This window comes from Staurois parvus, unplaced genomic scaffold (assembly GCF_062004578.1).
Source record: "Staurois parvus isolate SC_StPar_1 unplaced genomic scaffold, SC_StPar_1.0 ptg000425l, whole genome shotgun sequence".
NCBI lineage: Eukaryota > Metazoa > Chordata > Amphibia > Anura > Ranidae > Staurois > Staurois parvus.
The window spans coordinates 2,766,910-2,786,607 of NW_028318221.1; the positions used below are offsets into that span (position 1 = coordinate 2,766,910).

Sequence of the window (19,698 nt, forward strand, 5' to 3'; positions counted from 1 at the left end):
CAAAACACATCTCTGTGTGTGGCCTGGATGGAGCTGGGCTGAAACTGCTTTCATTGATCTACCACTTGGGCTTTGTCAGTGTGCAGCATGATAGGTTACTGTTATGCGCAAAGTATTAATAGGTTTAAACCTAATTAACCATGTTTAACCATGTCACGACACCACCCTCCATCCAGTTTGATTATCCATGGACCAAAATATGGCAACCATTGGAGCAATGAACAGTGGCTGTAATACTGTATATATAACACATTCAAATGTGCAAGCTCCATCTCTCTCAGCTTTAATAGGCTGAGGGTGCTTTGATATCCCTGCCTTGTGTATCAGGAGTTTACTACAACAATGACTCAATTTGTCAGTTGTCTGGTGTTCAGAAATACTCAAGATGCCTATATTTGGGGCAACCATGTTGGCAGTACAATTATGGGAGTTTCAAGGGTCTGAATAAGGCCTCAATACGTTTTGGGAATCTGTAAATCCAGTATGCATGTAACTGCCATACTTGTGCACACATATGGATGTAATTTTCAAAATGTACAGTTTTACATCTGGCAAAATATGCCCATACATTTGTGTAAGTATATATCTGAGACAGTTATATATGCTTGCCGTTTTTTGTAATGTATTCCTGTAGGCAAAAAAACACTGCAGCTGTGGCTCCCAGGACCAAGGACAACAGACACAATTTCCACACACTGTACTTTAGGGCCATGTGCAAGAGGCCTAAAGATGCAAAAAAAAAAACAGAAGCAGAGTATTGTTGGATATTGTAGCTACAGCTGTGAGCCTTGCCTATAAAGTTTACTTGTTTTGGTGTTCAAATATAGCCAAAATATTGTTCTTATAAACTCTGTTGAAAAATAATTATATACCCTACTACACGTTTCAAGTATTGTATAAAAACCAGGCTTTAACTTATTGGCCTGTTAGAGAAAATTCTGATGACATCATGCTTGCTGTTTACTTTGTATCTACACTGGGGAGATAAAACTCCCTTGACATCTTGCATGCTCCATGCTCCTGTGAAGTCAAGCTGAAATATTCTCATTATTTTCTGTTTCTAACATACTAAATGCTGGTTGGGACATCTGCTTAACACCACTGTTATTTCATTTTACTTTGTTCCAGGAGCATAGCCAACTAGTGGAAACTGCTCTGACATGTATAAGACAGAATGTGAATATACTTACCGGTAATAGGAATGAACATTTAGTGAAGTTGTAGAGAAATCAAATAGCCAGGTCGAGTAGAAGGTGACAAGTCAGGGCCAATGCAGGTAGCATAGAATTAGTTGGGGTCACAAACCAGGGCCAGCGCAGGTGGCACAGAATCAGAGAACATAGCTTTTATGGAAATTTCTCGATTAAATGAGGGCAATGCATGTCTTCTTCTGATTCCCATAAATCTTCTTCAGGACCAAACCTTTCCATCCTATCAGATACCATACCTTACTATGATGCAGATAAGCATTAAAAATTTCATTCACAATTAATTCTTCCTCTCCTTGTACTTGTATACAGATATTGTGTAACTGCGAGCGCACTAAAAAGCTGCTAGGCACTCAGGTAACCAGAAAAAACCTCAAATAGACATATGTACAGTGGGGATTGAAAGTTGGGCACCCCAGCTAAAAATTTGTATTAATGTGCATAAAGACGCCAAGGAAAGATGGAAAAATCTCCAAAAGGCATCAAATTACAGATTAGACATTCTTATAATATGTCAACAAAAGTTAGATTTTATTTCCATCATTTACATTTTCAAAATAACAGAAAACAAAAAAATGGCGTCTGCAAAAGTTTGGGTACCCTGCAGAATTTATAGCATGCACTGCCCCCTTTGCAAAGCTGAGACCTGCCAGCATCATGGATTGTTCTCAATCATCATCTGGGAAGACCAGGTGATGTCAATCTCAAAGGTTTTAAATGCCCAGACTCATCTGACCTTGCCCCAACAATCAGCACCATGGGTTCTTCTAAGCAGTTGTCTAGAAAACTGAAACTGAAAATAGTTGACGCTCACAAAGCTGGAGAAGGCTATAAGAAGATAGCAAAGCGTTTTCAGATGTCAATATCCTCTGTTTGGAATGTAATTAAGAAATGGCAGTCATCAGGAACAGTGGAAGTTAAAGCAAGATCTGGAAGACCAAGAAAAATATCAGACAGAACAGCTCGCAGGATTGTGAGAAAAACAATTCAAAACCCACGTTTGACTGCACGATCCCTCCAGAAAGATCTGGCAGACACTGGAGTTGTGGTACACTATTCCACTATAAAGAGATACTTGTACAAATATGGTCTTCATGGAAGAGTCATCATAAGAAAACCTCTTCTACGTCCTCACCACAAAAATCATCGTTTGAACTTTGCAAATGAACATATAGACAAGCCTGATGCATTTTGGAAACACGTTCTGTGGACCGATGAGGTTAAAATTGAACTTTTTGGCCGGAATGAGCAAAGGTACGTTTGGAGAAGAAGGGGCACAGAATTTAATGAAAAGAACCTCTGTCCAACTGTTAAGCATGGGGTTGGATCAATCATGCTTTGGGGTTGTGTTGCAGCCAGTGGCACAGGGAACATGTCACGAGTAGAAGGAAAAATGGATTCAATAAAATTTCAGAAAATTTTGGATGGTAACTTGATGCTATCTGCGAAAAAGCTGAAGTTAAAGAGAGGATGGCTTCTACAAATGGATAATGACCCTAAAAACACCTCGAAATCCACGGGGGATTACATCAAGAGGCGTAAACTGAAGGTTTTGCCATGGCCTTCACAATCTCCTGACCTCAACATAATTGAAAATCTATGGATAGACCTTAAAAGAGCAGTGCGTGACAGACAGCCCAGAAATCTCAAAGAACTGGAAGACTTTTGTAAGGAAGAATGGGCAAAGATACCTCAAACAAGAATTGAAAGACTCTTGGCTGGCTACAAAAAGCGTTTACAAGCTGTGATACTTGCCAAAGGGGGCAGTACAAGATATTAACTCTGCAGGGTGCCCAAACATTTGCAGACGCCATTTTTTGTTTTCTGTTATTTTGAAAGTGTAAATGATGGAAATAAAATCTAACTTTTGTTGACATATTATAAGAATGTCTAATCTGTAATTTGATGCCTTTTGGAGATTTTTCCATCTTTCCTTGGCTTCTTTATGCACATTAATACAAATTTTTAGCTGGGGTGCCCAAACTTTCAATCCCCACTGTAAATATAGTGCAGCGCTAAAATATATCAGAGATAAAAATAACATAAAAATAACAGTTGTATAAAATAGTTCATAGCCGGTGTCAGAAACATAAATCCTTATTCCAACCAGACTGGTGTTTGTGCAGTCATAAATGATAAGAATGCGCACTCACCAGAGTGCATAATCAAATGCGCATTTGTGTAAAAATATCCTGAAGTCACTAAGGATCATCAAGGTCTGGTCAGGAATGGAGATGAATCGCACACTAAATGCGCCTGGATCTTGTAACCTCTGGTGTATAATGACGAAGTAGCCGGGACCTTTTAGGATAGCTCACCGGGTGTATGGGAATCCTTACTGCAAGTCCTACTAATCTGTGAAGTAATCCTCCCCAAGGGAGTTTAAAGCAGAAGAAACTCCATAGTGTAGTATGTTAAGGTATTTATTCAGGCATATAACATCCAGAAGGTTGCAGGTTTCCAGGTGAAAAAGTACAAATAACAATGCAACTAGGACTAACCGTCCTGGCGAATAGATGGCCGCCGGAGCTCCACGTTGCTCCGGCGGCGTGATGTCACGGCATTATTGACTCCTCCTACGCGTTTCGTGTAACACACACGTCGTCTGGGTGGATCGTCAATGACGTCAAGGTCTGGTATGGATTTTAAGGGGAAGCCCACATTAAAAAAAATGGCTTTGGCCACCCCCAAATCCATACCAGACTCGTAGGCCTGGTACAGATTTTGAGGGCAACCCCACACCAAAATTAAAAAAAAATGGCATGGGGGTCCCCCCAAAATTCATACCAGACCCTTATCTGACCATGCAGCCTGGCAGGTCAGGAAAGGGGGGAGCAATTGCCCCCCCGAACCATACCAAACTACATGCCCTCAACACCACATACACTTTTGCCATGAAAACTTTGTCTATTAAGCATAAGTGCAGTAGACATGGTCAACTCACCAAAATAGATAGAAGGACATTGCACAGGATTGTGACCCAGAATAAGAAAACAACTGCTGCAAAAATGACTTCAGAGCTCAATTTCAATCTTCACAGGTAATCACTTTCACTTTCAGCACAAAACATGTCACTTTAATGCCTGCTAATCATGCAGTTTTTCCTTTTTTTGTATAACCCCTATATTTGAAAATTGATCAGTCCTGATGTACTTATAAATATAATGTGAAAATGATATAGGTATAATGTAAAACCAAAACCACCCTTGCTCCTACACCAATTCCAAATTGGAAAAAAAAACTTTCAACCCCCTGAAAGCTTAAACTCAAATCAATAGATCCAAACAGGAATCTACCCTCTTTCAATAAATCTACTATATATGTGACAACAAAATATTCCCCATATACTTTCTACAAAATCATAAATCCAGTGTCTCTGTGATTTAAATCCAATAATATAAAGTCCAGTGTCTCAATAACGAAAAAATATATAAAATTAAAAATTAAAAAATAAAGATAAAAATAAAAATAAAATAAAAAGAAATGAAAAAATGTCTATTTCTTGCAGTGTTGATTGTTGTGAAGAACCTCAAAGAAAAAGAAACTCACAATAGTGCATTACCATAATACCACAAAAAAAAAAAAAAAAAAAAAAAAAAAAAAAAATATATAATAAAATTTATGAATATATATATATATATATATATATATATATATAAAACACATGCACACACAAATGTGTATCAAACAATTGTGCAACCTTTAAGTGAAAAATTATATATTTAACACTTGTGAGAACCTTCCAAAAGAGAAAGGTAATAAAACACTTGTGCTCATAAATAATAAAATCATGAAGTGATCTACTAAGTGAGATTCCTCCCCACACGTGACACTTCTAGTGAGTAAGGCCAATATACCCTTACCAACAGTAGATGAAACTCACGCCTTTTGTATATATATATAACTGGAAATCCTCCAAAGAAGCTTTATCCTCCTCTCCTCCTTCGCTTCCTGTTAGGATGATCTTACCATGCCTTCCACATCCATAGGTTTATAAAATATAACGTACCTCCATGTATGTTTCAAGTTTTAATGAATCCACTTGTATAAGGAGTTGAAAACATAGGCATATAAATAGTATAATCAATTTTGGACAAGCCCCACTGAGTGGGGATTACCAGGCAGTTCCCACAGTTCCCATGCAGTCCACTCTCAAGTGTCCAGTGATTCCTCAACAAAGATGGCCGCTGCGACACTTCCGGTTCCTGCTCCTTGCGTATGACGTCATACGCAAGGAGCAGGAACCGGAAGTGTCGCAGCGGCCATCTTTGTTGAGGAATCACTGGACACTTGAGAGTGGACTGCATGGGAACTGTGGGAACTGCCTGGTAATCCCCACTCAGTGGGGCTTGTCCAAAATTGATTATACTATTTATATGCCTATGTTTTCAACTCCTTATACAAGTGGATTCATTAAAACTTGAAACATACATGGAGGTACGTTATATTTTATAAACCTATGGATGTGGAAGGCATGGTAAGATCATCCTAACAGGAAGCGAAGGAGGAGAGGAGGATAAAGCTTCTTTGGAGGATTTCCAGTTATATATATATACAAAAGGCGTGAGTTTCATCTACTGTTGGTAAGGGTATATTGGCCTTACTCACTAGAAGTGTCACGTGTGGGGAGGAATCTCACTTAGTAGATCACTTCATGATTTTATTATTTATGAGCACAAGTGTTTTATTACCTTTCTCTTTTGGAAGGTTCTCACAAGTGTTAAATATATAATTTTTCACTTAAAGGTTGCACAATTGTTTGATACACATTTGTGTGTGCATGTGTTTTATATATATATATATATATATATATATATATATATATATTCATAAATTTTATTATATATTTTTTTTTTTTTTTTTTTTTTTTTTTGTGGTATTATGGTAATGCACTATTGTGAGTTTCTTTTTCTTTGAGGTTCTTCACAACAATCAACACTGCAAGAAATAGACATTTTTTCATTTCTTTTTATTTTATTTTTATTTTTATCTTTATTTTTTAATTTTTAATTTTATATATTTTTTCGTTATTGAGACACTGGACTTTATATTATTGGATTTAAATCACAGAGACACTGGATTTATGATTTTGTAGAAAGTATATGGGGAATATTTTGTTGTCACATATATAGTAGATTTATTGAAAGAGGGTAGATTCCTGTTTGGATCTATTGATTTGAGTCCTGATGTACTGACAGCCTCATTTCTTGATGCCCTAAAATGCCAGGACAGTACAAATACCCCCCCCCCCCCCAATTGACCCCTTTTTGGAAAGTAGACATTCCAAGGTACTTAGTAAGAGGCATAATGAGTTTTTTTGAAGTTGTAATTACTTGATACAATTTTGAAAAAAGAAGAAAATTAAATAAAATGTATTTTTTTTTCACAATTTTTTTTCATACTGTCATCAGAACAGTACAGCATCATCATATGACTGGTGTGGCTGTGATCAGGGATGTATTGTTAAAAAAAACTTTTTTTTTCAAGTTTGTTTTTATATACTGTGACCAGAGTAGTGCAGTGTTACCATAGTGACACTGTACTATTTATGAAGAGGTGATCAGAATGTTTTTTTTACACTATGATTGCTTGTGACAGTGATAATCATTGTTACAATCAATCATTTTTATGAATGGCATCCATTCATTTCTGTTCTGTGCTATTGAGATGGTTGTGATTTGCCAAAGCTATCACATGGTACAGATGTGCTGTGATTGGCCCTGTCTGTACAATGTGATAACTGTCACCAATCACTGAGATAATCACAATAGTGCACAATGAATGACAACTAATGAAAGGCATTTATTGTGTACAACTGATTGGCCAGCCCAGTACAGTGATCTTTCTCTCACTGTGTCTGGTGGACACAGCGGGTGACAGATCGTGCTGCATCATGGCCCCTTGCGTGGGGAGGAGGAGGTCATATGACATTCTCCTTGAATAAAAGTACTCCGGCTGAGCATTCATTTGACAATAGGCCAAGTATGAGGTGCTTAAAGTCCAAAATTTACAGCATATTTCTGAGCTTCCAGGAGGCAGGGGGCAGTGGCTGAAGTTACACTCTGCAGAGCTCAGTGAGGAGAGCTGATTGGAGGGAAGGGACAGACCCCCCCCCCTTCACACAGCACACAAGAACAGAGCTGAGGCTGTCAATCACAGACTGTGCGCTGGTGCTCCCTACACCTTTTTACGTCTTGTTGTCAGGAAATATGATCAAAAGTGACTCATGCTGATGGCAGAGGAATGATGCAGCAGAGAGAAATGGCAAGTGTTCTGGACTGAGACAAGTACACACTATAAAGGGATATGTTCTGTACATATTTCATGTCTGAAGTTTACAACCATTTTATATCATCTAAGATTAGCTGGTAAACTGTGAACCTCAGTGTTAGTAGTATGTTAATTATGAATGATGGTGAATCCAACAGGCATTAACACAAGCACTAACCACAAAAAGATGCTTCTCCCTGTACAATTGTACAGTCACTATTACCAGTCACTAAACCGTGTTAATCCAGTTTCTTTAAAAAATAATAATAATTTAGCATAAAAAAGCTAAACAAGCCATTTTTTTTTGCAGCTCCTGTATTTTTCTAAACTGTCAAAAAATGAAATGCTATTCCAGGTAACCTGGAAGTATTCTGTACATAGATGATGTATGAAATGCCCCCCCAAAATGTCACTTTCTGCTTTTGTGATTGGCATACTCGTTCTTTGAAGTCTATAAGATTTTAGGCAACCCCTACAATAGGAATTTGATTTTTGGTGAGACGCTCTGAGATTGTAGCAAAGATTTAGAATAAAGACTAACCCTTCTATTCAGAAATCAGTCTGGAAAGGGCATGGTGAAACAAAGCAAAAAGAACAGAGCAAAAAATTTTTAAATTGTTGCAATGTACATTGATATCCCAAAGCGATCTTTTTTTTTCCTCAACATGGAACTTATCATACTTCAAAATTTAAGAAAGAGAACTAACAAAAGAGTAACATTGAGCCTGGACAGAAAATAGACAAAAGAAAACCACTTATAAATATATACTCCTGCGCCACAGAACAAACCCCTCCCACTAAAATATAAGATGCTGCTGTGCACTAGTGTAAACACTAAATCATCAAATTAATCAAATAAACAGCGCAATACCCAACAAATGATACATAAAAAGAAAAATACTAGTATAAAAATTAGAAGTGTCCAAAATAAGTGTCCAACAAACAAAAAAATCAAATAAATTTCACATAAATATCCAAATAAAATAAAAAACTATTTTATTTGCATTTTTATTTGTAATATATTCGTTTTTATTACTAGGTATTGGTATTATGAGTTATATTTATTGTTTATTAAAGTTTATAATAGGTATAGAGTTTGTTTTGGTTTTACATCGATCTATGAACAGGAATGACTTGGGAATCATATTAACATTGGAAGGACTGTTTAAGATGATGTTGTATAAAGTGTTTAAATATGACACATGTAAAGGAATCCCAGGGTGTGAGGTAGAGGATGACAAGGGGGAGGTCTCACTTGTTGAATCATTGAACTTATTGTAAACGAGGGGAGGGTTCTTGAATTGGTATTTAAGGTGTCTGAGGTGTGTGTCTTGAGAACGCCCAGTGGGAGGGGCGAAACGCGTCGACACACTTCCAGTCCGCTTTACTAACGTCATACGTCACTTCCGGTGAGTGGAACGCACGCCGAGAGGTGCATTCCAGTGGCCATTTTGGGAGCTGTCTGTCTATCAATTCATTATCATCCTCTGCACAGATAGTTGTGGGATTTCTGCAGTATATCCTGGATGGTTTCCTGATGATGTTTGGCCGTTGTAGGCTACATAATAAAGAGCCTTTTATAATATATGAAATATCTTGCGAGTCAGAAAGCAGACAAAAACTCCTTATTAATATACTTTAAAGTTGGATCGCAAACCTCTAGCACATAACTACCAATGTGGCAAAACGCAAAATAAAAACATATAGTGTTGCGCTCCCAAACCTCCAATTAATTTATTATTTGAATCACTTAATCTCTGTTCTAAAAATCACAATAATTGAGAATGATGTATGTGATTAATCATAAATTATAATAACCTTAAGCTATGAATCAATTCAGATAAACCATGTGCATGCATAAATAAAAACAAAAAAAATGAAAAATAATAAAAAAGTAGAAATAATGTCCCAAAAAAGTGACTTTGTGCTGGAAAATCTTCAATCTATAATGATTATAAATCGGTGACTGCTTGTGAATCCTCCCACATGTGAAGATGTGCGCTCACCTCATAGGAAGCCTGCAATTAGGCTATATAAGCTTGCGGTTCACCTCCTTTGGAACCTGCTTGTTTGGAACTCCTGCTTTGAGGTAATGAGTATCCGTGGTATACGATATATGCTATGGGATGAATCGCTTCTCCAGAGGGTGCAACTCCTCTATATTTCCGTCTCCATGCGGTTATTTATCTTTCTCCTTCCATGGTTTTTCTCAACAATTTCAACAGCATTCATTAGTTTTCTGAACTCTGAAGGGGTTTTCACCCTGAAATTGTGGTCGATTCCCAGGAGAGGGGGATTCTTACTCGTAATCCCCAAATAAAAATAAATAATATTTTTTATATAAAGTCCACTACAAAATAAAATCCACTGAAATTTCTTTACAATCCACCAAATGAAAGTCCAAACAATTCTTCCAACGATATCCAAAAATCATCCACCGCATACTACGTAGGACACAGGATTTCTGCCTACATGTCTTTGTTGCTAAGGTAACGAGTGACGTCACACGGATTCATAAGCAGTCACCGATTTATAATCATTATAGATTGAAGATTTTCCAGCACAAAGTCACTTTTTTGGGACATTATTTCTACTTTTTTATTATTTTTCATTTTTTTGTTTTTATTTATGCATGCACATGGTTTATCTGAATTGATTCATAGCTTAAGGTTATTATAATTTATGATTAATCACATACATCATTCTCAATTATTGTGATTTTTAGAACAGAGATTAAGTGATTCAAATAATAAATTAATTGGAGGTTTGGGAGCGCAACACTATATGTTTTTATTTTTAAAGAGCCTTTTATATTGCTGCATACCATGAATGACCTGGCATCATTATTATATATTTAAGAAGAAGTTAGTACCAATATTACACTATATGCTATATTTTCTTCTTTGGCACAACGGTGGAGCGTTTTGTTTGGAGAAAGGAAGTTGAAGAATCTTCTTAGTCTGGTGTGGTGGAATGGAGGTCTGGAGGTGTTAAGAGGGGGTGTAGGATCCCTAAAAGTCCTAAAAGTCTTACTATTCACCAACATCTGGTGAGTGCAATTAATGTTGGTTTCTCACTGGTGGATGGTGGAAGCACTTATTACAGAAGGATAATCACATTATAAATTTATTTGTTTTTGGAGAAGCACTTTGAAGTTGAAGAAAAAGGCTAAAGTTTCATAATGTTATATATATATTTTGATGATTTTTTATATTTTGATGGACACATTAATTTTGGACACTTTAAATCACATTATGAGTTTTTTATTTTATTTGGATATTATGTGAAATTTATTAGATTTTTTTGTTTGTTGGACACATTTATTTTGGACACTTCTAATTTTTATACTAGTATTTTTCTTTTTATGTATCATTTGTTGGGTATTGCGCTGTTTATTTAAAAGAAAACCATTCCCCGAAGTCTGCTGCAGTGGCCCACAAAGGCATGGTAAGCTCTAACCCCACTACAAAAGGCCTGTCAGGGCTATGGCTCTTCCAGCTTACGCAATGTCCTGCCCAAGTTCTGCAGCTGTTGATCGCCTTCATGGACCTTGCCCTGCAATGGGGAGACCAAGCCAGACTGATCAAGCACCAAAGCCACCTGGCACTAGTGTTGCATCTGCCCCCACTTTCCACAGCACCTCTAAACAACCTCATTCATGCTCTCACCACTGCATCTATACTCTACCAACACCCCCACTCACACCTCTACATCTACACCCACACCTTTGCTCTCATCCCTACTTCCACCATTGTACCTGCATGCTACAACGCAGTCTCCCCTGTGCTCTTATACCCACACCTGCAGACCCCCCCCCCTTAACTCTCACCATCATGTCAACCCCACATTCTCACCCTCTACTCTCACCACTGTGCAGTAATGCCCCTATCCACTCTCCTTATGGCATTTGCACACCTTTTGCTCTTTTCAAAATGCCTGATCCCCATTCTCCCTCCTACTCCTGTCACTGTGCCTGCGCCTCCCCACTGCCACTGTCATCACCTCGCTGTTACCACTGTGACTGATAGCCCCACACTATTACCACTGTGCCTGCACTCTGACAGCATGTATCTGGTTGGACAATTTGCCTGCTGCTGACATCAATCCCACCCCAGAAACCTCACCTGTTACTGACGTACATTCTTCCGCAGCTGCCTTACCTGTTAATGACATCCATACCTACCTAGATCCCTTACCCATAACTGATATCACATCCCTCTCCTGCTGAATGTTTCAGCCTCTGCATTTCTCTCTCCTTATCTGGATACCTCACCCACCATTCATTTACTAACTGGTTAACCTATACTTTGCATCATTTAGTAACATTTCTAACTTTGCCCATTATGGAATGGGCACACTTTTGCTAATATAATAACCTAATCAAATAGTACATTTATTTCAATATCAGTTAGAGGTTATTCAGCAATATGTATGTAGTATACTCTCTCTGAGCTGAGTTTTAAAACCAGTTTGAATGTGTAAAGTATACTTTGCAGCTTTGATCCTGGCTTGTGGCAGAAGTCTGAATTAAGTTTATACATTGAGGTGATCATAATGATATACAGTAAATTTGTCCCTTAGGACATGTTTACTTTATAATGCATTTAATGATTACATTCCATACAAGAAACAAGTACAGTCCATAATTCATGGTAGCAGGGGACAGAATGTCAACACGGTTGTGAGTCACTGACAGTCTGTCACGGTGCCATGACCTGGGAAACACTAATATGGATTAGGCTATCATGAGACAAGGATGATTAAACAGAACCTGTACCCCCTTATATCAGATGTCCCTATCAGAGTCCCCCTTAACATCAGGTATGCCCATCAGAGTGCTCCGTTACATCAGGGTCCTTGCCAGAGTGCCCCCTTACATCAGGATCTCTATCAGAGTGCCCCCCTTACATAAGTGTCCCTATCAGAGTGTCCCCTTACATCAGGTGCCCCCATCAGAGTACCCCCTTACACCAGATGTCACCAGCAGTGTGCCCCCTACATTAAGGTCCCCATCAGAGTGCCCTTTACATCAGGGTCCCCATCAGAGTTCCCTCTTACATCACGGTCCCCATCAAAGTGCCCCCTTGTATCAGGATCCTTGCAAGAGTGCCCCCTTACATCAGGATCCCAATCAGAGTGTCCCCTTACATAAGTGTCCCCATCAGAGTGTCCCCTTACATAATGTGCCCCCATCAGAGTACCCCCTTACATCAGATGTCACCAGCAGAGTGCCCCATGACACGGTCCTCATCAGAGTGTTCTGTACATCAGCTGTTCCCATTAGAGTGCCCCCTTACATCAGGGTCCCTGTCAGGGTGCCCTCTTACATCAGATGTTCCCAACAGACTGCTCCCATACATCAGGTGTCCCTGCTATGTAATAAATCAAAATGCTACTTTTTGTACCATCTCAAAATATGTCTAAATACATCTAGCTGTGCCATGCAATGCATATGCAGTGATCAATATTAATTTGAGAATCCAGTCTAGAATCTCAATTCCAATGCACTGCCTAAGCCTCTTATAGCACGTTGAACAGATCTGAGTATGAATCTTTGTTCTTTCCTTAGTGTATCTCTCTATAAGAATAAAAAATAAACTATACAAATAGCAGGTCTTACCAGAGCTTGTGTGGGTGGAATCCAAAGAAGGAGAATATTAATAAACCTGAACAGAATAGGAGACTCGGCATACAGTGGACAGATGCAGCTTGTTGTACATGAAAGGTAAGCTCCACCCTGAAGTTCAGTGTACAGGTTTCCTAGACAATTTACTTGCTGCACCTGTCACCACTGTAACGCGGTACTTATTCTCCTAAAATAATAGATGCTGAGATCAAGTTTCCTGCATGTAAAGCATTGTTAAAGCGCACTGTGGTTATTGCAAAACCTAAAGACGAGGAATATGAAGTGTAATTCAACAACATACTGCAAAAGCAATTGACCCTTGGAATAAGAAAACTGCACTGTAAAAGAAAAATGAAAACTTAATACAAAATGAGAAGCCCACATATGCTTCATAGAAATATAGACGTTCTAAAACTTTTTGTAAAATGAATCGTATTAAATTTTCATTTTGGATATAGTGGGGAAGAATTACATTTTTGTTTCATGTTTTTATTTTTTTGCCTCTGCCTTATTTCCAGTTCTAAGTCCATAGAAAAATGAGGGTTGTGGGTATCACTATAACATAAAGGAACAGACAGCAATAAAAACATACAGGGGAATTCATAAAGAGTGTCTAACATATCATTATGCTGTAACTGAAAATGAGAGGAAATATCCCCAGTTGGGACACAGGTGGCAATAAAAACTTCCCTTATCAAAAATGTAAGTGTTATGGATGGAGTTCTACTTTAAAAATCAATGAAATGAGAAGGGAGGGAGCCTCAGAACCTTTATCAGCAATCTACTGCTGTCTTTGTCCCTATTACTACTTGTCTTAGAATAGGAAGCTGCCAGCTGGATTGTAAGAAGTGAGAAAGTATGGGGTGTAAAAAGAGAGGAAGGGGTTTAGGGTGGAGAGGGACGAATGGGTGTCAGGGCCTGACCAGAGGCTCCTGTTGCACAGAGCTTCTTTTTATATCACCATTTGTTAAAATTCTTTCCCCAGCACTTGCAGTTTACAGCTTTCAAAGCTGCTAGTTTTAAACTAAAAGTGTGTGAGAAACAAGAAATTGCAATTGAGCCAAAACCGCTTTGACAAAAGTGGTGGAGGACAAAATCAACAAGGAGCCCCTGTGCAAAAATTATATTTCCCCCCCATTTAATAATAATCATTATTTAATGTAATGACTGTTATTTTTAGCAATGAGGCCAGTGAGAGCTGAAAATAATAACCATAAATAAAGAGTACATATGCATTATAGGTTACTGAGCTGATCATTTTTGGAGAAAATATAAGGCTACGAACAGTTAAATGCTTATTTCATGTAAAAATAATTACATATAACCAGTTCCCACCTGCCCACAGTACATTTACTGGGGGCAGGTGGCACGGGCAGGCTAAGCGCCATACCCTTTTGAAAGATAATATAAGGCTACTTTTCCAAGGCTGAGAGCTGCTCTCCAAGACAGCCTGGGATAGAATATTGGCATAGATGAACACAACACAGAAATGGGAGTTCTTCAAAAAGACTGTATGTGAACACATTGCAAAATATATTCCCATGGGCAACAAGTTTAAAAGGCTAAAAATCAAACCTATGTGGCTTACTGCCAAAGTTAAAAAGGCTATAGATAATAAGAAAGAAGCTATTATTCAATATTAAAATGAAGGAATGCTATCATTGTTTAAACATTACAAAGAATATACCAGAATATGCAAAAAGGAAATAAAGACCACAAAAATTGAAAACGAACGACAGATTGCAAAAGATAGCAGGACCAATCCCGAAAAATTCTTCAAATATATTAATAGTAAAAAGGTTCGGTCCGAGCATGTAGGCCCTTTACAAAATAATCTAGAGTGGGTGACTGGGGACAAAGAGAAGGCAAATTTATTTAATACCTTCTTCTGCTCTGTGTATACAAAGGAGCATGGGGGAGCTCTTGTCCATAATGAGCCAGGTATTGACACAGCTCCAGATGATCCACACTGGCTCACAATTGATATGATCAAAAAATATTTAGACGGAGTAAAGGTGAATAAAGTACCTGGACTGGATGGCATACACCCACGGGTCCTTAAAGAGTTGAGTTCTGTCATTTCAAAGCCATTGTTTCTAATTTTTAGGGACTCTTTAATGACTGTCATAGTACCACTGGATTGGCGTAAGGCCAATGTGGTGCCAATATTTAAAAAGGGGTCAAAATCTTTACCAAGTAATTATAGACCTGTTAGTTTAACTTCTATAGTTGGGAAGATACTGGAGAGTTTAATAAAAGACCACATAGATGAGTTCTTGCTGGAAAAAAATATTATCAGCAACAGACAGCATGGATTCATGAAAGACAGAAGTTGTCAAACAAATCTGATTTCTTTTTATGACGAGGTGAGCAAAACCTTGGACAGAGGTGGCTGTGGACGTGGTATACTTGGATTTTGCAAAAGCGTTTGACACAGTTCCCCACACACGGCCGATGTGTAAGGTAAAGTCTACAGGCTTGGAAAAGTCCGTATGTACAGTAAATGGATAGAAAACGGGCTAAAATATCATATTCAAAGAGTAGTGGTTAATGATTCATACTCTGAATGGTCGGGGGTCACCAGTGGTGTACTCCAAGGTTCAGTGTTGGGACCCTTACTTTTTAATATATTTATAAACGATATAGGGTCTGGGATTGAAAATCCCATTTCAGTTTTTGCAGATGACACCAAGCTGTGCAGTAGAATAACGTCCTTACAGGATGTCTCCAACTTACAAGCAGACCTCAGTGCACTGTTTAATTGGGCAACTATGTGACAAATGAGGTTTAATGTTGATAAATGTAAGGTTATGCACTTGGGGGCTAAGAATATGCAAGCATCATACATACTAGGAGGAGTGCAACTGGGGGAATCAATGGTGGAGAAGGATCTGGGGGTTCTGGTAGATCACAAGCTTAATAATGGCATGCAATGCCAAGCTGGGGTTTCTAAAGCGGGCAAAATCCTCTCTTGTATTAAAGGAGGTATAGACTCCAGAGAGAGAGATCTCATATTACCCCTGTACAAATCAATAGTAAGACCTCATCTGGAATATACAGTTCAGTTTTGGGCACCAATTTACAAAAAGAACATTGGGGAACTGGAGAAAGTACAGAGAAGGGCAACTAAACTGATAAGAGGCATGGAAGAGAACAGCTATGAGGAAAGATTAGAGGAACTGAATTTATTCTCTCTTGAGAAGAGGAGTGTCAGGGCTCCCAGGTATGACCAGAGGTGTGTGACTGAAGCAGGGAAACGCAGACTTCAGATATGTGATTAACAATGTAATTTATTAACACTAACAATACAAACATAAACGCAGTGCAATACTAAACATAATACAGTGCAAACAAACCCAACCAACCACCCACAGATAACAGTACATACAAGCAAGCGTCGTCAGGCAGGCCGGGTCAATATCAATTGGGCAGGTAGGTACAGGGGGAGCAAGCGGAGAATGGTCGGGGTCACAGGCCAGGTTCAGCAGGTAGCAAGCAGCGTAGTACAGAGGGTCAGGCAGAGGGATGGTCAGGGTCACAAGCCAGGGATCAGAACAGGTAGCAAGCAGCGTAGTACAGAGGGTCAGGCAGAGGGATGGTCAGGGTCACAAGCCAGGGATCAGAACAGGTAGCAAGGAACAGAAACAGGATGCAGGACAGATACAGGGCCCAGGACAAACACAACACCAAGGCAGAGTCTGCAAGTCTGGCCATCCCTTAAATACACCAGTATCATCAGTTCCAGGTGTTAGCTGGCTGAAAGGTTGAGTCTCTGATTGCGGGGAGCACCCGCTGGCCAGCCCTGGTACTGCAGATCAAAAGGCAGGTGAGTCCCACCATTGCTGGCCAGTCCATTCCTGACAAGGAGATTAAGGAGGGATATGATCAACATGTATAAATACATCAGTGGTTCATATAGTGAACTCAGTGTAGAGTCATTCACCCTGAGGTCATCACAGAGGACAAGGGGGCACTCTTTACGTTTGGAGGAAAATAAATTTAATCTCCAAATACGGAAAGGTTTCTTCACAGTGAGAGCTGTGAAAATGTGGAATAGACTCCCTCAAGAGTTGGTTCTGGCCAGCTAAGTGGATTGCTTCAAAAAAGGCCTGGATTGTTTCTTAGATACACAGAATATAACTGGTGTCATGTTTAATATGTCTGTCATATTGACTGTCATATGCCTTTAAGTGTTCCTAATCTGAACAACAATCTCATAGGAGTTTTACTTTGCTTCAGACAAGAGCCAATTGCTGCTATGGCTAACATTCAGCAGATGTTCCACTGTTTCATCGTCCGTGAAGACTACAGAAACTTCTTCAGGTTCCAATGGTACTGCAATAATGATGTCAACGATGAAGTCATAGACTATCAAATGAAGGTACATGTTTTCGGTAACAGTCCTTCTCCTGCAGTAACAATTTATGGACTGAGGAAAAGAGCTCAAGAGGGTGAGAAAGAATTTGGATGTGATGCAAGAAAGTTCATTGAAAGGAATTTCTATGTAGACAACGGACTCAAACCTCTCCCCAATGAAGAAGAAGCTATTGACCTTCTTACTAGAACCCAGAACATGCTTGCCACTGCAAACCTCAGACTTCACAAAATCATCTCTAATAGCGACAAGGTCATGATAGCCTTTCCTTCTGATGACCATGCTGTCAGTGTGGAGAAATTCCAACTAGGATGTGACCTTTCTGTTACACAACGCAGTCTTGGATTGCTTTGGAATGTTAAACAAGACACATTCACATTTCAAGCATCGGCCTGTGACAAGCCCTTTACAAAGTGAGGAGTATTGTCTACAGTGAACAGCATTTATGATCCCTTAGGTTTCATTACACCTCTCACCATTCAGGGTAAGATACTGCTGAGACAACTTACTTCTGAAAGCTCAGACTGGGATACCCCCTTACCCAAGGAGAAGCAACAAAGGTGGGAATCCTGGAAACAATCTCTAAAAGCATATGAACAGCTCCAGATACCACGCTCTTACACCCAAGCATCCTTAAAGAATGCCACCAGAAGAGAGATTCATGTCTTCTCCAATGCATCCAATGAAGCCATTGCTGCGGTGCCTTATCTTTAAGCTATGGATCCCAGTCGTGAAGTGGGTGTTGGATTTATCATGGGCAAGACCAAGCTCACACCAAAACCTGCACATACTATTCCAAAGCTTGAACTTTGTGCAGCTGTGTTAGCTGTGGAAATTGCTGAGCTTATAGAACTTGAAACAGATGTTGAAATTGACTCCTTTGACTTTTATACAGACAGCAAAATAGTGCTAGAATATATACACGATCGCACAAGACAGTTCTACGTGTATGTCAGCAACAGAGTGGAACGCATAAGGAAGTTCTCTACACCTGAACAATGGCACTATGTTCCCACTAGCCTCAACCCTGCTGACTGCTGTAGTCGTACAGTGCCTACTTCTGCATTTCGGGACACATCTTGGCTATATCCACCATGAAAGAAGATCCTGCACACCTTTACTTGAGGTCTATAAAGGAACTGGTACTTCTTTTGCCCAAAGAGGAAGTCATCAACTTGATTTAAAGGGAGATAAGAAGGAATAGTGCATGTTGCTGCCTTCCCCTCTGAATATGGATTTCCATGTCTCAGCCTGGACTTTCGAGACCAACATCTGCAAGTATTATGCTAAGTGCTTGCATTGTTTTCCTTTGTTCTTCCCTTCCCTCTTGTTTTGCAGATGTTCCTGGAAAGAATCTTCATTATTTATATTGGATTTGAACTAAAGTTTGTTATAATAGAAATCATAGATTTCGACGGGGAGTGTCATGTTTCACATGACTGTCATATTGACTGTCATATGCCTTTAAGTGTTTTCTATATTTTGTCTCTGCTCCTCCTTTTCCTTTTGTTTAGTTAATGCTATATAGATAGCCCACCCCTTTTCCCAGAAATGCATTGCAGCTCTAGCCTCATGTCATGAAGCAGGACACATTATGATCTTTTGACCTATCGAATGTTCATTGTTGTAAGATTCTCTCAGTTTATGGAATAAACTTCACAAAATCTATAAGATATCATCTCGATTGAGTCACTGACTGTGGTATCCAACTGCGGATGAAGTTATCACTATCTCATCACAACTGTAAGTTACAGAGATCACACTTTCAATGCTTAGATTGGAGAGGCAGAACAACTGGATACTAACATTTATAGGTAAAGTTGATTCAGGTAATATCCGATTGCCTCTCGGGGATCAGGCAGGAATTTTTTTCCCAGCAGGAGCAAATTGGATCATGCTTTGCTGGGGGGGTTTTTCGCTTTCCTCTGGATCAACCATGGGTATAGGATTATAACTTTTTTTTCTATGGTTGAACTGAATGGACTTTTGTCTTTTTTCAGCCAGACTAACTATGTAACTATGTAGCTACCAACAGTTACATTTTTTTTTCCTGCAAAAATAATTACATATTTAACAAGTTCTAGCCCGGCCTCAGAGTACGTTTACTGCGGGTGGGAGGGGCAGCATGGGCAGGCTAAGCAACGTACCCATACGCATATCACATGCAAACTGGTGCACGCACTTTTGCCCACCTGGGGTGTGTAGTGTGCAGCTCCTGT

At 39.1% G+C, this 19,698-nt stretch overlaps 1 long non-coding RNA gene across 1 annotated transcript; it reads left to right on the forward strand.

Annotated features, from left to right (window-relative positions):
- Positions 1 to 5,431: 5,431 nt before the first annotated feature.
- Positions 5,432 to 19,150, forward strand: LOC149454510 (uncharacterized). Its single transcript, XR_016314195.1, has 2 exons — positions 5,432 to 5,645; positions 17,344 to 19,150. It is a non-coding gene; the product is annotated as an uncharacterized LOC149454510 (long non-coding RNA).
- Positions 19,151 to 19,698: the final 548 nt, after the last annotated feature.